Source organism: Rhagoletis pomonella, unplaced genomic scaffold (assembly GCF_013731165.1).
Source record: "Rhagoletis pomonella isolate Grant_MI unplaced genomic scaffold, Rhpom_1.0 Rhpom_scaffold_00003, whole genome shotgun sequence".
Taxonomy (NCBI): domain Eukaryota; kingdom Metazoa; phylum Arthropoda; class Insecta; order Diptera; family Tephritidae; genus Rhagoletis; species Rhagoletis pomonella.
The window spans coordinates 76,058,612-76,075,001 of NW_023458557.1; the positions used below are offsets into that span (position 1 = coordinate 76,058,612).

At 33.2% G+C, this 16,390-nt stretch overlaps 1 protein-coding gene and 1 non-coding gene across 2 annotated transcripts in view; one reads left to right on the top strand and one right to left on the bottom strand.

The window, feature by feature from the left end:
* Nucleotides 1-221: 221 nt before the first annotated feature.
* Nucleotides 222-16,390, top strand: part of LOC118735543 (centaurin-gamma-1A) — a 387,419-nt gene continuing 371,250 nt past the window's right edge. Inside the window, exon 1 of the mRNA XM_036465346.1 lies at nt 222-447. The gene's annotated coding sequence lies outside the window, so the exon portion shown is untranslated. The remainder of the gene's footprint in view (nt 448-16,390) is intronic.
* Nucleotides 15,053-15,125, bottom strand: Trnak-uuu. The gene has a single exon. It is a non-coding gene; the product is annotated as a tRNA-Lys (tRNA).

A 16,390-nucleotide genomic window follows, 5' to 3' on the forward strand; every position in this document is an offset into this window, starting at 1 on the left:
TACATCCATTTGTGTGTTTTTCTTTGTGCGTTTTCGTGAGTGTTAGTGTAAGTAAATCCCAAGCCAATACAATGAATAATTATCAACATCAAACTCCGCCACCTGTAACGCGGCATCATCATCATCACTTGCCGCCGCCACCGCCGCTGCCGCATCATCATCCATCGTTGTTGCCACAACCGCAGCCTCCGCTGCCAATGTTGCCAACACAGCAGCAGCAGCAGCAGCAGCAGCAGCAACAACAACAACATGTACATCACCATCACCAACAACAGCAGCCGCACCATCAGCCATTGATTAGCAATTCGTTGGCCATACGTCAGGAAATACAACGATTCGAGAGCGTGCACCCATCGATTTATGCAATTTACGATCTAATCGATTTGCTGCCAATCGGCGATGCACAGATCGCACAACAGATACGCGATCACGTCGTTTGCATTGAAGGTGAGCGCATTTATATATAAATATATACATATGTATGTTAATGTATACTATATAGAAAGACAAACATATGTACATATGTATGTACATATGCTTGAAAATTTATTAGAAATTAGATAGCGAACAAAAAAATTATGGCGAAATCAAGAAAGCAGCAGGGAAAGAGGCGAGCTCACAAAATCGCAGAGGCGAACTATATTTAGCTGACTATTTGCAAATGGAAATTGATTTTACGGCATACAAATTTCTAGTTGTGGTTATAAATTTATAGTTGTAGATAGATTTGTTTGTAGGCATGTGTGCGAAGATACAAATTAGGTTATTTTGAGTTAACTTATTTTTATAAAAATATACATACTTGCCTGTTATGTCCACTAGGTAGGGTCGATTTTTTTTTATTTGAGAATTTTTTAATACATACTTTTAACTAATGTTTATCGACTTCTCCATTGCATTTATTGGTTTTTGGGGGTTACATACAAAAATGGTTAATCTCAAAAAATGGTTAAATAACAATTGAGTATTATTCCTTGAAGTCTCCGGAAGAGAAACAGAGTTTGATAAATGAATCGAAAAAAATTCTGAAAAATGATCGAAAAATATAAAATTATCGATAACAATACACATTCATTGGGAAAATAATATGGGCACAACATTTTGACCCGGTTTTACTATTTTTATTTTTTTTATTTAATGTTTGTTGTTTAACAAAATCTATATATGTAAGTCCAAATTTCATACTTTGTAAAAAAATTTTGAAAAAGTGAACAATATTTTACAGCAACAACAATCTTTTTATTAAGAATTTTTACAAAAATTGCATTACCGAATTTCCACTAAGCATTGAAATGGAATGTCGAAACAGACTAAGGTCTATTTTTATGAACGTAATGGCGCGGGTATTCTTTAAAGCTTAACAAAGTTTTGTCATTTAACGTCTGGTGGAAATTAAATATAAACCCATTAAACTCTAGCGTAATAAACTGCAAGTTTCAGGTTGCTCAGAATTCGCGTTTGTTTTTGATATTTTTTTAGCCGATGGTGCTAATTTCTTTCGTACAAAAAAAATTTTCAAACCTAGTAACTTTGTATGGAAGAAAATGCGTGACAACGCCAGTAAAAAAAAATATATACATATTTATTTATAAAATTGTATACACAATTACTTTTGTAAAAATTCTTAGTAAAAACCTTGCTGTAAAATTTTGTGGAATTTTTCTAATTTTTCTACAAAGTTGGCTGTTGGTGGATAATGAGTTATATTTTTATAAACACTAAATAAACAAAAGCAAAATAGCCAAAACTGGTCAAAGTGTCGTGCCCATATTAATTTTCACACGATTATGCAATAAAAAGTCAATCGATAACGATTTAAATAAATAAATCGAACAAATTCTGAAAAAAATATCGATAACGATATTGATAAAAATATCGATAACAGTATACATACATATGTTCATATGTAGAGAGCATCATCGATAAGAAATAGAAATCTGAAGGTTCATTTTTTACGTTACTTCGCCTTACTATGCACAAGATGTTTTGTCATTTTTTAACAAGTCGAATCTTACTTTTCTATAAGAATATCTTCTGTCGAATATTCTGATATCAAACAAAAATGTGAGCTAAGTTCTTAAAATTTTTAAATAGGCCTCGATAGGAAGAACAGATTTGTATCTAAAATTTTTTCAATATTTTTTCACCGATTAACTTCGCTCCAACCTAATGTGTACATATATATGTACGTACATATGTATGTATGCTTATGAATTTTGCGCTTTTTGTGTCTGCAATTATTTTCTCCAAACAAATTAATTTATCTACATCTAATTTAACCCACATTATGTTTACTTCGGCTGAAAGTTATCGTTGCTAATCGATTTTAATTCAATGCAATATTCAATTGCTGCAACACGTTGTAAAATCTAGGCAGCAAATTACGAAATTTCATGTGCTTGTGATGGGATTATTCTGCATGAAACGAGCATTATATTGCAAAAATAAAAGTTAAAAATGCGCATTTAATAAGGGATTATGGGATTTCAATAGATTTAGGATTATCACAACAATTTAGCGGAAAAAAAATATCGCGGAAGGCTGCTGAAATGTAGAGTGGTTGAAATGTACAAGTGTACATACGTACGTTTATGAAGGAAAATAATATCTAAAATTGCACAAGCGATAAAATAAATATAAATAAACTCTTTATTAATAAAACAAGCAATGCATTTTTACTCGGCTTTTATCTTTAGTATATGTATAGTACTACAATCGTAAAAATATATGTACATACGTATGTACATATACCATGTATTACATACAATTGCGTTCTGTATACAATTTCCGTTGTTTAATTCAAATCAAACCGCCGAGTGCGCATTGGCAGCTAAGGGAAACCTTGCAAGCGTTGTAGTTGATCGTCAGTGCGACCTTGCTGTATAAACGCTTAACTAAGTTTAAGGCACTTATGTATAATTTTTCTTAATTATGCATTCATTCGTTCGTATATGTTATTCCATTTAGGCGCTAAAAACATCAGCAAAAAAATAAAACAAATCGCAAAAGCCACAAAACAACGAAATCAATAATTGTTATACATTCATTCCTGCAGCGGTGCATGCATTGCAAGTATCAGCGGAGGAGCTGTGCTATCTAAAAATTATTTATTTACAATTAACGGAAATCTGTAGACAAGTGGGCGCAAAAAGGGAAGAAATAAGTGAATGAAATAAGCAGTTTGTTCCAGTACACTAGGACATAGTAAGAAATACTATGAAATTACAGGAAGTCGTTGCCGTACGCAAGAATTTCTCTCACTGTGAACACTTTTGAGCGAGTAAGAGAGCAATTCTTCCCAGTCATGACATGTAAACAGACCGACTGACGTTTGTGCCGGAAATAGTGCTTTTTTGCGTTCCCGTACGCTTCTGCATCTGTTCTCATTTTACAATCACTTGAGAGAGTAACATTGTAGTTTGACAGTTCCACTGGTTTTTGCCCGAAGAATACTGCAACGAACTAATTTAATTTAATTTAATTTTCCGTGTTTGTCGTCTTCGCGCTGCGTATGGTTCCTTAAAACATCTGGGTTTATTGTGGAAGCTCAATCATGGCATTTTCTTTGCTTAAAATGATAGCTAAATATGATTATTTTTTAACTACTCCACTCGTCACTTCTTAAAAACTGTAACCGTTGCTGTTTAAAGAGTATGTATCTTCTTTCTAACCAATCTGACCTAAGTACCTGCTGATATCGGTAGAAAGGATGCTTGATTAATTGACTGTTTGAAAAGCGAAATTTTTTAAATTTTTTCTATCTCCTTTTTTCACTAAATTTTCTTTACTTTTTCAATGTCATTGTTTTAAAAAGGTTTTTTTGTTTAATTTCATTTTTAGAAACAGATATATTTTCCTTCTTTTTGTTTCAATTCAACTTTTTTATTTTTTTATTTTAAGTTTCTTTTCATTTTTAGATTTTAGTATTTAAAAAAAAAATATTAAAAAAATTAAACAATTTTTTTTTAATATTTAGGAATTTTCTTTTCTTCTTAAAATAAGTACATTTTTTAGTTTCATTAAATTTTTTGGAAATTTTTATATTTTTTATCTTTTAATCAATTTTTTTTTATTTAATTTTCTGTTAATATTTATTTTCTATTATTTTAAAAATAAAAACATTTTTTAATTTCATAAAATTTTTCGGGAATATAAGCAGTTTATTTTGTTTAATTATTATTTTTATTTTTTTTTTTTTTTATCTTTAGATTGTTATTTTGAAAAGATTTTTTTTTCAATTTCATTTAATTTTTAGGAGCTGTTTTATATATATTTTGCGTTTAAAATAATTTTATTTTTAAATTTCTGTCAATTTTTAGATTTTGTTTATAAAAGAAAATTTTTTTGCAACTTCATTTAATTTTTAAGAACATATACGTTTTTATTTTTTTATATATATGGCTTTCCTCTTTTCTGTTAACTTTTAGATGATATTTTAAAAATCAAAATAGTTTTTTTTATTTAATTAAATTTTTAATTAAATATTTTTTTTTCTTATATATATATATATTTTGTTTTTACTGTAATTTTCTGTTAGTTTTTAGATTTGTTATTGGTGATCTGTTTGTTGTTTTACAAAGAAAAATTATTTTATTTTAATATTTTTTAATTCAATGATTTTTTTTTTAATTTAATTCCGTTTTTAAATAGAGTCAGTTATAATAGAATCTAAACTATTATTTTAAAAAGGAAAATATTTTTTATATATTTCTTTCAATATTTAGGAACATACTTTTTATTTTTTTAATTATTATCTTTTCTTTTTTAATCTAATTTTCATTTAAATTTTAGAAACTTATTTTATAATTTTTTTCTATTTTGTAAGTTTTTATTGTTTTAAAGAGAAAAATATACATCTTTTAAGTTCATAATATTTGTATACAACTTATTGCTAATGGAATTGGAATGGAATTGTGGGTGCAGGCAGTATTGCCCATTGTACTTAAGGCCAAGAAACTTATTGCTAAAAGACAAAAAGAATAGCAAATGGCCTCCTCTTTAGCAGATCCTTCAATTAGTCTCTCGAAAGAGAGAAAAGAGCTTTCAGTATGGTTTCCCGAACTGGCAATTGTGTTACGAAAGGCAGAGAAGTGCTTTCAAGATAGTTGCCAGACAATTGCCAGAATTTTCCTGTTTGTCTTTCACTGCTTTATATAATATAGCTCTAAGCGCCACTTAGCGCGCCAATAGGTCGTATGAATTTCAGACCTTTTACTCGATTTGTTCCAATAAATTTAAGTGAAAGGTATGAAATTTTATGTAAAAGCAATTGCTTATTTTTTATGCATACGGCCCAATATTTCACGCAGCTATTGCGATAAAAAAATCCCCACCTCTGCGCAATCTATCGGTTCCCTCTAGAATTTGTATTGCTTTGTAACTGCATTTGAAAAAATGTATATGTATATTCACAGCAGGCATAGATAGAGGAGATGCATATATAAAAAATTATATCTAAACAATCAAAGGTATGAAAGATATTCCTTATATAGCACCAGTCTAAGTGATTTTCACTGCTGTGTGATCGGTATGTAAACCGGTAACACAATTTAATGGGTTTAGCTTCCAACATAAAGGAGATATATCGAAAAACTGGTATCTGAACAATCTGTGGTATGGAGGCAATAAATAGGTTATAGCGACCTGATCTTTGTTCATTTTACTGTAAAATTTCAATTGATAATGAGTGAAAATAGTGCGAAATTAATGTTTCTAGCTGCATAAATGGATAATTTATAACAAAAAAATCTCATATCTGAACAATCAGTTGTATGGAGGCTATGGGTTATAGCGACCAAATCTTCACCATTTTCACTGTATTCTTTTGATAATGGGTGGAAATAGGGCGAAATTTCATATTCCCAGCTGCATAAATGGAGGAGTTATAACGAAAATTCTCATATCTGAGCAATCAGTTGTATGGGAGATATATGTTATAGTCACCCGATCTTTGTAATTTTCACTGTAAGTATTCTGTTAGTAATGAGTGAGAACGTTGCGAAATTTCATGTTCCTAGCTACATAAATGGGGGAGCTATGATAAAAGGCCTCATATCTGAACAATCTGTGGTATGGGAGCTATAGGTTATAGAGATCTTATCTTTGTTATTTTCACTGTGAGTATTCTGTTGATAATGAGTGAAAACCGTGCGAAATTTCATTTTCCTAGCTACATAAATGGGGGAGTTATAACGAAAAATCTTATATCTGAACAATCAGTTGTTTGGGAGCTATATGTTATAGTGGTCCGATTCTTCCGGTTCCAACAAATGATTAATACAATATAAAAATACACCCACTTACCAAATTTCATCAGGATATCTCGAAAACTGAGAGCCTAGATCGCATACAAACAGACGGACAGACAGACAGACAGACAGACGGACAGACGGACATGGCTAAATCGACTCAGCTCGACGTTCTGATCATATAAGTATACATTTTAATGGGTCTATCTCTTTTTATTCTGGTACCTACAAACATCGGACCAAAGTTATAATACCATTTAATGCTCATGAAGGGTATAATAAGCAGTTGACTGCTAGACGTCATTTTGATAACCGTTTGACGTTTCGTAAATACACTTGAATACAACACTTTTGCTAAGTGGTGAAGTACTTGATTGAGCTTTCTATTTCAAGTGCATTTATTTATTTTATTCACCGTGAAAACAAAAGCATATTCTTCAAGTGGAGTAGGGTTGATAAAAGCATTGGCGTCGGAAATGACTGAATGTTTTTTTTTCCTAAAAAAAAAAAAAAAATATATTATCTTAACTTTTTCACAACTTTGCGCTACGGCTACAAAAGTTTTGCCCTAATATTTTCACTAAATTTTTTTTCTTATTTCCTCCCCATACTTTTTCTTTAGAAGCGCCGAAAATTAGATGACAAGTGATCCAACTCATTCGCTGCACTGCTACTCTTTTACTTACTACAACACAATTTTCCTCAATTTCTGCTTGTAATTGCCAGCGCGAACATTGAAAATCAATCATTTCCCCTTTTACGAAGGGTCGAAAAATTGTTGTTATCACAACCGTGGCAATCGAGTTGTCGAATTCGTGTTGTCAGCTCAGTGACTGGCACAAACGAAAATTATATTTTAAAGCGCACAAGCGATTGATGTGCGTGTTGTTTTTTTTTGTTTGCTTCCCATCAACCCAACAGATTTTCAGCTCCCTCGTGCAGGAAAATAGTTTTTCCAACATAAAATGTCACTTGTGTGTATGTAGGTGTTTACATAAAAAAAATTTCTAAATGAGTTGTTTTCAGATTTTGTGTCTGCTGCTTTTTAGAACATTTGCTGCCTACACGGTCTGCTGTCAACCAGTATGGTATTGATTAGCGCTGTGATTCGTGGGCGTCAGCGGTACACACTTGTTGTATTCGATTCGATAGATTCTTCTAATGACGTATCGTCGATTAGTGTTTTTTCGAGAGGGGAATGAGATGCTACACACTTGTGCGTCGCAATAATAAATTTGAAAACTGACGTCAGGGTATTTATTTTTAGTTTGTCTGTTTATCTGTTTATGTGTTTGCTTATTTATTATTGTAGTTTTAATTACGATGCTTATTTTGTGCGTCGAGTCATTAGTCAATTCACTATGTAGGCAATAGATTTTTCAATGAAGGATTATCTAAAAATGAATTGGATAATAAATAAAGCAGTGGATTTGTAGATGAAATGAATGAGATATATGATAGCCTAAGAGGACAAAAATTTGTCTGGATGACTACTACGCGCTCGAAATCTGATGGAAGCCAACGAAGCCATCATTGAAGATAACCTGCTTATAAATGACCTTTGTAGAGATGTGAGCCTAGGTAGAGTGTTTTGAAAGACCTTCTGGCACAGAAATAGGCAGGAGACCCACGTCCTATACAATATAAGGGAATAGAAAATACATAAATCAGGATATGGATCACATCGAGACGATTTAACTAAAATAAAAACAGAACTTAGACTGTTTAAAAGAAAAGTGATCTATAAGGCAAACTATGAGAGGAATCCCATCCTACAACACCCACTCATTGGGCCTTGAGTCTGCTTAGAGTTTATTGAACATTACATTAGACTGCATTACCAAAAGAAGTTGAAAAAAGTTCATAAACAGTATAAAAAATCTCATTATTGTGATTCCGTTGAATTTTTTTTTTTTTTTTAATATTTTGATGTAAATTTTTTAAGCTTAAACTTTTTTGTCATCTAAGATAATTTTTTGCAAAAAAATGCTAAGAAAAAAAATTTTTTATTTACAAAAACTAAATTTTTAAGCGTATTTTCAAATCGGCCCAGCTCACGTAAATCTTAATATTTGTCCGAAATATTTTGGTGAAAGTTTTAAAATTTAATAGATTTTATAATTCCGGTGGAAAACCAGTACCGATTTTTTTTTTGTATGGGGAGTGATGCAGTCTAATGTACATATATAATAAAACTCGTTCCGTTTTCTTTGTGCGCGCACCACATAAAAAGCACTGAGCCGATTTAAACGAAATTTTAAAGGGTTTTTAGGAAGTATACAGAGAAGGTTGTTATATATTTTATTGCAATCGGTCAAATCGATTGGCAAATAAAGGACATTATATCTATGTATAAACATAGCGATTGAATATTTGTTTTTATTTGGTTGATATAAAGGTTTAAAAAGAAAAAAATCTTGCATTGCCACCTGTTTGAAAATTTCAGTTAAGCACTTGGTAAGATAAAGTAAATATTGCAAAATAGGTATCAGACTGAAGAGGTTTAAGAAGGCTTACATGCGAAAATATTTGAAATATTTTTTATGAGGAAGCTTGCTATCTGTTTGAAAAATGTAATTTAATTTGTTTGCTAACATAAATTTAATTATAGATAGGGTGTCAGAATAAACAGGTTTAAGAAGACTAAATGTCTTTTACATTGTTCAACTTTGCGTTCAACATTTTGTTGAATGGTGTAAACAGCCTTTCAACTAATCGCTTTCAATGCAATTGGTGGGCCGCCAACTTTCGTTCAACTTTTGATTCAACTAAACGCCTCTGAAAGTTGACCAATATAAAAGCCCTTTTACAGCCGGAAATATTTTTGAAATTTCTATTTAATTAAATTGATAATATAAATTACACATTTCAATATACTTAGCTATCAAACTAGAGAGGTTTAAGATAGTTTAATGTCGAAAATATTTTTGAGGCATGTTGCCACCTATTTGAAAGACTTTATCTATTTATATAGAAATGAAATGTTTTCCGTATGACGGCGATGCCTGACCAAACGGCTGAACCGATTTTAATTCTGTAAAAAGTACTTTCTCGGACCTTCTGTGTGGAAGGTTTTTCGATTTAAAAAAATTTGAATTTTTTCGTTGTTGCCGAAAAATGAAGAATGCTGAGACGTCACGATTTCACAATTTCATAGAGTTGTATGTACATCAAATGTCATTAAGCTACTAAACGGCTAGCCCGACTTGGTTGATATTTGGAACATGTGCCAGCACCTAGAAAATAAATATACTGACCAAAAATGCACTCGCTAGATGGCGCTAGGGTCGCAATATTTCGAAAAACTGCATTTTCTTGCCGATCTGGCTCATATTTAAATACAATTTAGCCAATTGAAAACAAATATTTAAACATAAAACATACACGTTAGGTGGCCCTGTGACCCTGTGGCTGAGATATCCCCAAAAATTAGTTTACGCTAAGAGATGGATGGATCTACTATATATTTGTGAAAGTATGTACATATGTAGGTATGTATGTGCCAGGTTGTAGTCTAAACGGACGGACAGAATCGAACAAAATTTCGACAGAGTATTGCCATGACACCTGGGCCTATAATAGGGTGAAAAAATAGGGATCCGACAAGGGGGCGTGGCACCTCCCATAGGCGTGAAATTTTTAATCAGCCATAACTTCCAGACCATAAGTCACATGAAATTGAAACTACGTATGCAGACATGTCAATGGTAGATGCTTTTAGGCAGGTATGTATATATAAACGGGTTTCTAAAAGGGGGCGTGGGATATCCCATAGGCGTGGAATTTTTTATCAGCTATAACTTCGGAACCATAAGTCACATGAACTTGAAATTTGATATGCAGACATATCTATGGTAGGTGCTCATAGGAGGGTATATACATATAAATGAGTTTGCAAAAGGGGGCGTGGCACATCCCATAGGCCTGCAATTTTTATCAGCTATAACTTCGGAACCATAAGTCACGTGAACTTGAAATTTGGTATGCAGACATATCTAGGGTAGGTGCTTATAGTAGGCTATATATACATGAGTTGATAAAAAGTGGCGTGGCACATTCCATAGGCGTTAAATATGATGAACTTTGGTATGAATACTTATCCATGGTAGGTGCTTATAGTAAAGTTTGTATACATGAGTTTGTAAAAGGGAACGTGAAGCATAGGCGTGGAATTTCTAATTAGCCATAAATTGGGAACCATAATTCACATGAACCTGAAATTTGGTATGCGGACATGCATATATATGGGAGTTGTTTAGAGTAAAGTATATATAAATGAGTTTTTAAAAGGGGGATACATTTGTATTCATCAATTATGCTTATCACTCGGATATTTAAAACTGTGTCTTACAGTCTTTAGACCATTTCGGAACGGAAAAATAAGATCGTTTTTTTTTTTAATCCCGCGATGCTGTTAAACGAAAAATGTTCATTCATAATGAATAAATCTCCTTCCGAAATAAGCATACTACCGGAAAAATGGCGCTATTCTAAAACAGCTAAGCGAATAGGCAGGTAAACGGAATGTATAGTTTGTTTCCTTAAATTTATACTGAATTTAATATTTGTACTACTGTTTTATCTTTGGATTTGTTTTCCCCGAACAACGTCGGGTGCCCTGCTAGTAAATACTTTAAAAACAATATTAACTAACTAGATTAGGAGAGGGAGAATAATATGCCCCAAGCTGCGGCCGCTTCTGGCCGTCTGTTAGAATTTCCAAAAGGTAGTAACACTGTAATTCCGAACGCCAAATATGTACATTAAGGCCAAGTGTGATCTCGAGGGATCGTTAAGAAGACCACATTGTTCGTTTGAATCTAATATGGTAGACAGACTGAGAAAATTAATTTGAATTAATAAGCATAAATGCAAATTAAAATTTTACCCTTACAGACGGTAGTAATGCGAATAAACCAGCCGCAAGGTCGTGGGTTCGAGTCCCACGGCCAGTATACTTTTTTATTCCTTTTTCATTCTTTTTTTTATAAGTTCTATATTTTTTTACGTTACTTTCAGTTGTTGTTGAATTTTTAACAAAGTTCATCTCTAAAAATTAAAATTAACTAATAGTAAAATAAGAAATGTGATATAAAATAAAGCAAATGAAAATAAAATAAAGTAAAATTAAATATATAAATAAAATTAAATAAAAAAATATAAAATAAATAATAAAAACAAAATATTTTTCGCAATCGCTCCAACCGGGTATCGAACCTGGAGCTACAGGCTTGTAGCTCGCAACTCTCACCACTCGGCTACCGCGTACGCCAAGCTCGACTGCTTCGTTTGCTTACTTGTACAAAAGACAACTACTGGCCGTTTTTACCAGTGTTGTCATCGAAAATTCCCCGGATCCGAGTTAATTCCCAAAAATTTCGTGCATTTGTTCGGCTGCTTATGCTCATTTTAAAGAGGAAAATGCATAAGTTAAAGCAAATTAAGGCTGGTTATGCAAATAATCGAGCCCGTTTGTCTACCGTATAAGCCACTAAAAACTAGGGAGGTCTGACGTTAGGTGGCATTCGAATCAGCTTACCGATCACAATTAAGCACGTTTGGACATGCTCCGTCTTGGTCTACTGGAGATATGTCGAGACACAAGACAGGACGAGTTATTTTATTTATTCGTTGAATAGGACCGACATTAGGTCGCTTAATGCGACTCAACTAAAGATACACCATTGCACCTACTCCTTGAATGTGAATGTGTGCTGTATCGAGGCGACAAGTGAATGTCATATACTCGACTCACCTCAAAAGCTCTTCTAGACTCTCTGGAGTCAATAGGAATAAAGGATGTGTTTTTACCTTAACACCGCTTAACCCTTGACTACAAATAAAATAAAACTCAGACGTGATGTACTATGTATGACTTTGTTCAGGGAAAATGATCAGCATGCATGGTTATTCTGTTGGAAAAATGTTGTTGTACAATATAATTAGCAATTATTATTAGGAATGTTGTTTAGTAAAGTAGAATCGCTTTTAAAGAAGTTTTAACAAGTCTCATTAACCCCAAAATCCCTAATGTGCTAAGAGACCCCTTGGGATTCAAAAGAAATTTATAATCTGATTGGCAGTTCTGTCTGTTTTTTTTTTGTTTGTTTGTTTGTTTGTTGTTGCTGAGTAATGAAAGGTTTGCACCATACACTTGCGCTAATTTGTTGCTTCTTTCTTACTTTTTTCTTTATGTATTTTTTTTTGTGCAACATAGAGCAAATCAGAGAATTGCAGCGCCGCATTATAAATTGCAGCAACGGCAACAAATAAACGTTTTTTTTTTTGCAAAAGGCAACACAATGAAAATCGATATACATAAATGAGAATTGAGCGGAGGGAAAGAAAAAGTGAGCATAGAAAAGTAATAAAAGAAACGAGAAAAAACCTTAGGATGAACATGCAAGCTAGCACCAGGTATGCAACAACAATCAACTTGTTGCAGCGGCAGAGGGGTGAATAAGTATGTGCTGCAAGATGAGAATGCCAGTGACTATAGCTTGTGGACAGCGGGTGGTCGGTCACGGAGCTGCTAACTGAGGATATGCGTGTATTTGCTGTTGGAAAGATAATGCCAATTTCGCAGAGGCACACGTATTGTGCAACTCAGCTCTAACAAGAAGCAACAACTTCTTACGAGTGTTACCTACCGCCGGTAAAGGAATATAACTGCCTCTGTCGTCACACTGCTATGCAGCAGCAAATGAGGCCAAGATGCCCTACTTTGCTAAGTGCAGAATCAAAACAAAAAACAAAAAAAAAAAAACGCCGGCAAAGGGACGCGGGCGGCTATTTTTTAGTAGACTTTTATCAGGCGCGGTTTGAGGGAAAAGCGGCTGACGCGGTGATGTGAGAATAATATATGTGTACTAGTCCAGAATTTCGCAATTATCTCTGCAAGCGCACAATAAGATTCCTTTGCGCAAACTTGCCACAAATGATTTTGACGAGTTGCCAGCTGAGTTACGTTGTCGAAGTGGAGTGGGCGGCAGTTCTTCGAAGGAAGGCATGGAAAGCGCGCATACAAAAGAAAGTTTAAGGCAAAACAGTAGAAGGGGCGAAGCAAATGCCGAAAGAAATGGTTCTCCGGTCCCGGCGGCCTCCTTACGCAAAGCAATGATGAGTAGCTTTTGTGCGCTTATTTAGTCATGTCTGTCCCAATGCAACAACAACAATTGCGCTCGTTTGCGGCGCGGCAAAGACTCAGATTGACTGCCAGCTGGGACCCATTTTCATTTGTTTAGTGTTAGTAGAAGATGGGGTGGTATGAGTTTGGGGTTGGTGCTTTCACGCTGCTGAAAGGTACTTCTTTTGCTATTTGCAACAGCAAGTAAATCCAGCTACAAATAGATTCAATTATATGTGCTTGTGTGCGTTACACGCTCGCGAAATGAAGCGAAGTGAATAAATGAAGTTTACTTTTAGCATCTTAAGGGGATACTCCTATTAACATCCATTCCATTTACCGCAATCTAAGTCTGTTACGTTGCCATATTCGATGGTGTTGATGGATAGTGGGTGGTAGCGCGCAAGCAAAATGACGAATGAATCATGAATTTGATGGAAAACCGAAAGTGACAAATTCCGAATGGCTTCTTGTGGTGAAAAATTCGAAAGAATTATGGAGCGAGCGAGAGTTGCCAAGCGAAATAGAATTTTGCGTTGGATGAAGACTGCTTGCGGATGGAGGCAGGCTTTGCGTGCATTTAGTGAGTAACTGAAATTTTAATTTAACAAATTATATTTAAAAAAATCCAGCCAGTTTTTTGTGGGTTCCCGTTGAAAAGAATTTTTTTTTTTTAATGAGGAAAGCTCAGAGTCACAATTAAAATTTGGTCTGAAGCTCAATAAAAACAAGAAAAAAGGAGACTAGAAATAAAGATTAATTGAAAAAAACCAAATACATAACGTTTTAAATAAATATTTTAAACAAAATAATAAACTTTACAAAAAAAAAAATAATAATTAAAAAAATAATAATTAAATAAAGTAATAAAAAATGTAGAAAATAAAAAATAAAAAGTTAAGAAAGATAACAAAAACCAAAAAAAAAAAAAAAAAAAATAAAAAAAAGCTTAGCTTAGTTTCACGAAAGTAATTTAAGTCAAAAACGTTTTTTTTTTATTTGAATTTAGTAAGGAAACTTACAGAAAAAAAAATAACTTTTCACTTAAATTGCTTTCGTGAAACCGGCAGTGAGTATAATTAAAAAATAATATATATAAAATTAATGAATTATTGAGAAAACATTTATAAGAAATTTAAAATTTAAATTAAAAACATTGCCTCAATATACTAGCACTGAAAAAAAATCAAAAAGTTTAAATATAAAAATAAATTAAAAACAATTAAAATTAAACAAATAAAAAATAAAAACTATTGCATCTAAAATAAATAAATAAATAGAGTAAAGAAATTAAAAAAAAAATGTTTATTAAATAAAATTTTCAAAATTGTAAATTTAGATGTGTATTATATTTATAATAAATTTACATAATATGTATTTATAATAATGGATACATATAGAATAATTATAATATCATTTTTTATTTGTATTTACGTATATTATAAAGGGAACTTTAATTAGTATAGTAAATTATTTGATCGCATCTCTCAATAGGAGTTAGTCGATTTCGCAAGTGAAGCATTCATATATATGTTCATATGGACGTAATAATGAAGACTCCCGTCCAACAATTGTTTTCAAAAAGAAAATCCAAGCATTAAACTCTAGGCAAAAAATTAATTTTTTTGTACATATTCTGATTTATAAAATAAAAAAAAAAGTAAAAAAAAAATTGCTTCGCCCGAGCAGGGACTTGAACCCTGGACCCTTGGATTAAAAGTCCAATGCTCTACCGACTGAGCTACCCGGGCACATGGCTATGCTGTGGCAAAGTGCGCACTTATGTATAAGCAAAGAGCGCGGTATGCGTGTGTGTGTTTGTTTGCTTGCGGTTGTGCGCTCCGTCGATGGAGGGATGATAAGAAAACGAATAGAGAGAATACGTGAGGAAGACAGTGTGGAAATTTTCCAGCTGAAAAGCAATTTTTGAGATCACAGTTGATCTTTGGAAAAGAAATTGGCGTTGATTTGATGTTCAAAATTCTTAGTTAATTTTTCATACTTATTTTATTTGTTAATAATTTTGATTGCCAAAAAGTTTCTGCAAAACTCTTCTTCACTTTTCAAATTCTTAAATTCCTTTTTTTAATTTCTGCTTAATTTTTTCCCATTGGCAATTACTTACTTGCCAAAAGGCCCATATGGAGAAAATATGTATTTACTTATTCATAAGAAGGCGTGGTAGTACATGAGCAATGATGTATGTATGCTCCGAAAAATTCATTACACCAAGAAGCGTCATCGTCGTGGAAGCGTGTGAAGTGTGGGATGTGCCACTTCGAGCGTTTTCATTGATGCGAAGCATTTCTTTATTCAAATACATACATATGTATGTATATTTGAAAGAAAAATATTACACACATTAATCGCGGGCGCATATGGCAGCTGAGAAGGTTTAACGCCCAACTTTTTTTTCGCTTTTAGCAAAGTAGCGTGCGTAAGTTTGCAATGGAATTTTTTAAAGTTGGGCTGCAAGTTTTTTATAAATTTTTTATTTTATTTATTTTTTGTTAAAAAAATCAGCACAAAAGTCATTTACAACAATAAAAATGTGTATCCAATGCCGAGCAGCGGTGCGTCGGCGTCCTGTACTTCTTTGCGCCGCAAAGCAACAACAACAAATGTTGCAAAATACCAAAAATGAAATAAGCTAAGCAACAAAAACAAGAGCATTGCAAACTCAGCCAGCAACGGTAGCAATAAATCACGTTTAATTGCCTTTCAGTTGCCGCATCTCTAGCGGTGGTGGAGTTCCTGTGGTGGGTGGGTAGGTGGTTGGATGGCGAATAGCGTGCCAGGTGGGGGTAGAGGAATTTAGCCCAACTCATTCGCAGTGGTTGGTGCGGATGTTGGTTTCGCGTGGTAGGTAGTTGTGTCACCCATTCATATGTATATCCGCTTATCCTCCGTTGATTGGTTCCTATGTTGCCCGTTTCACCCTTCCGTTGCTACTGTCACTTCCTGGCTGAGTCTGCTTTTAGTTGAATCTTGCACTTTTCATCTTACACCTTGTTTT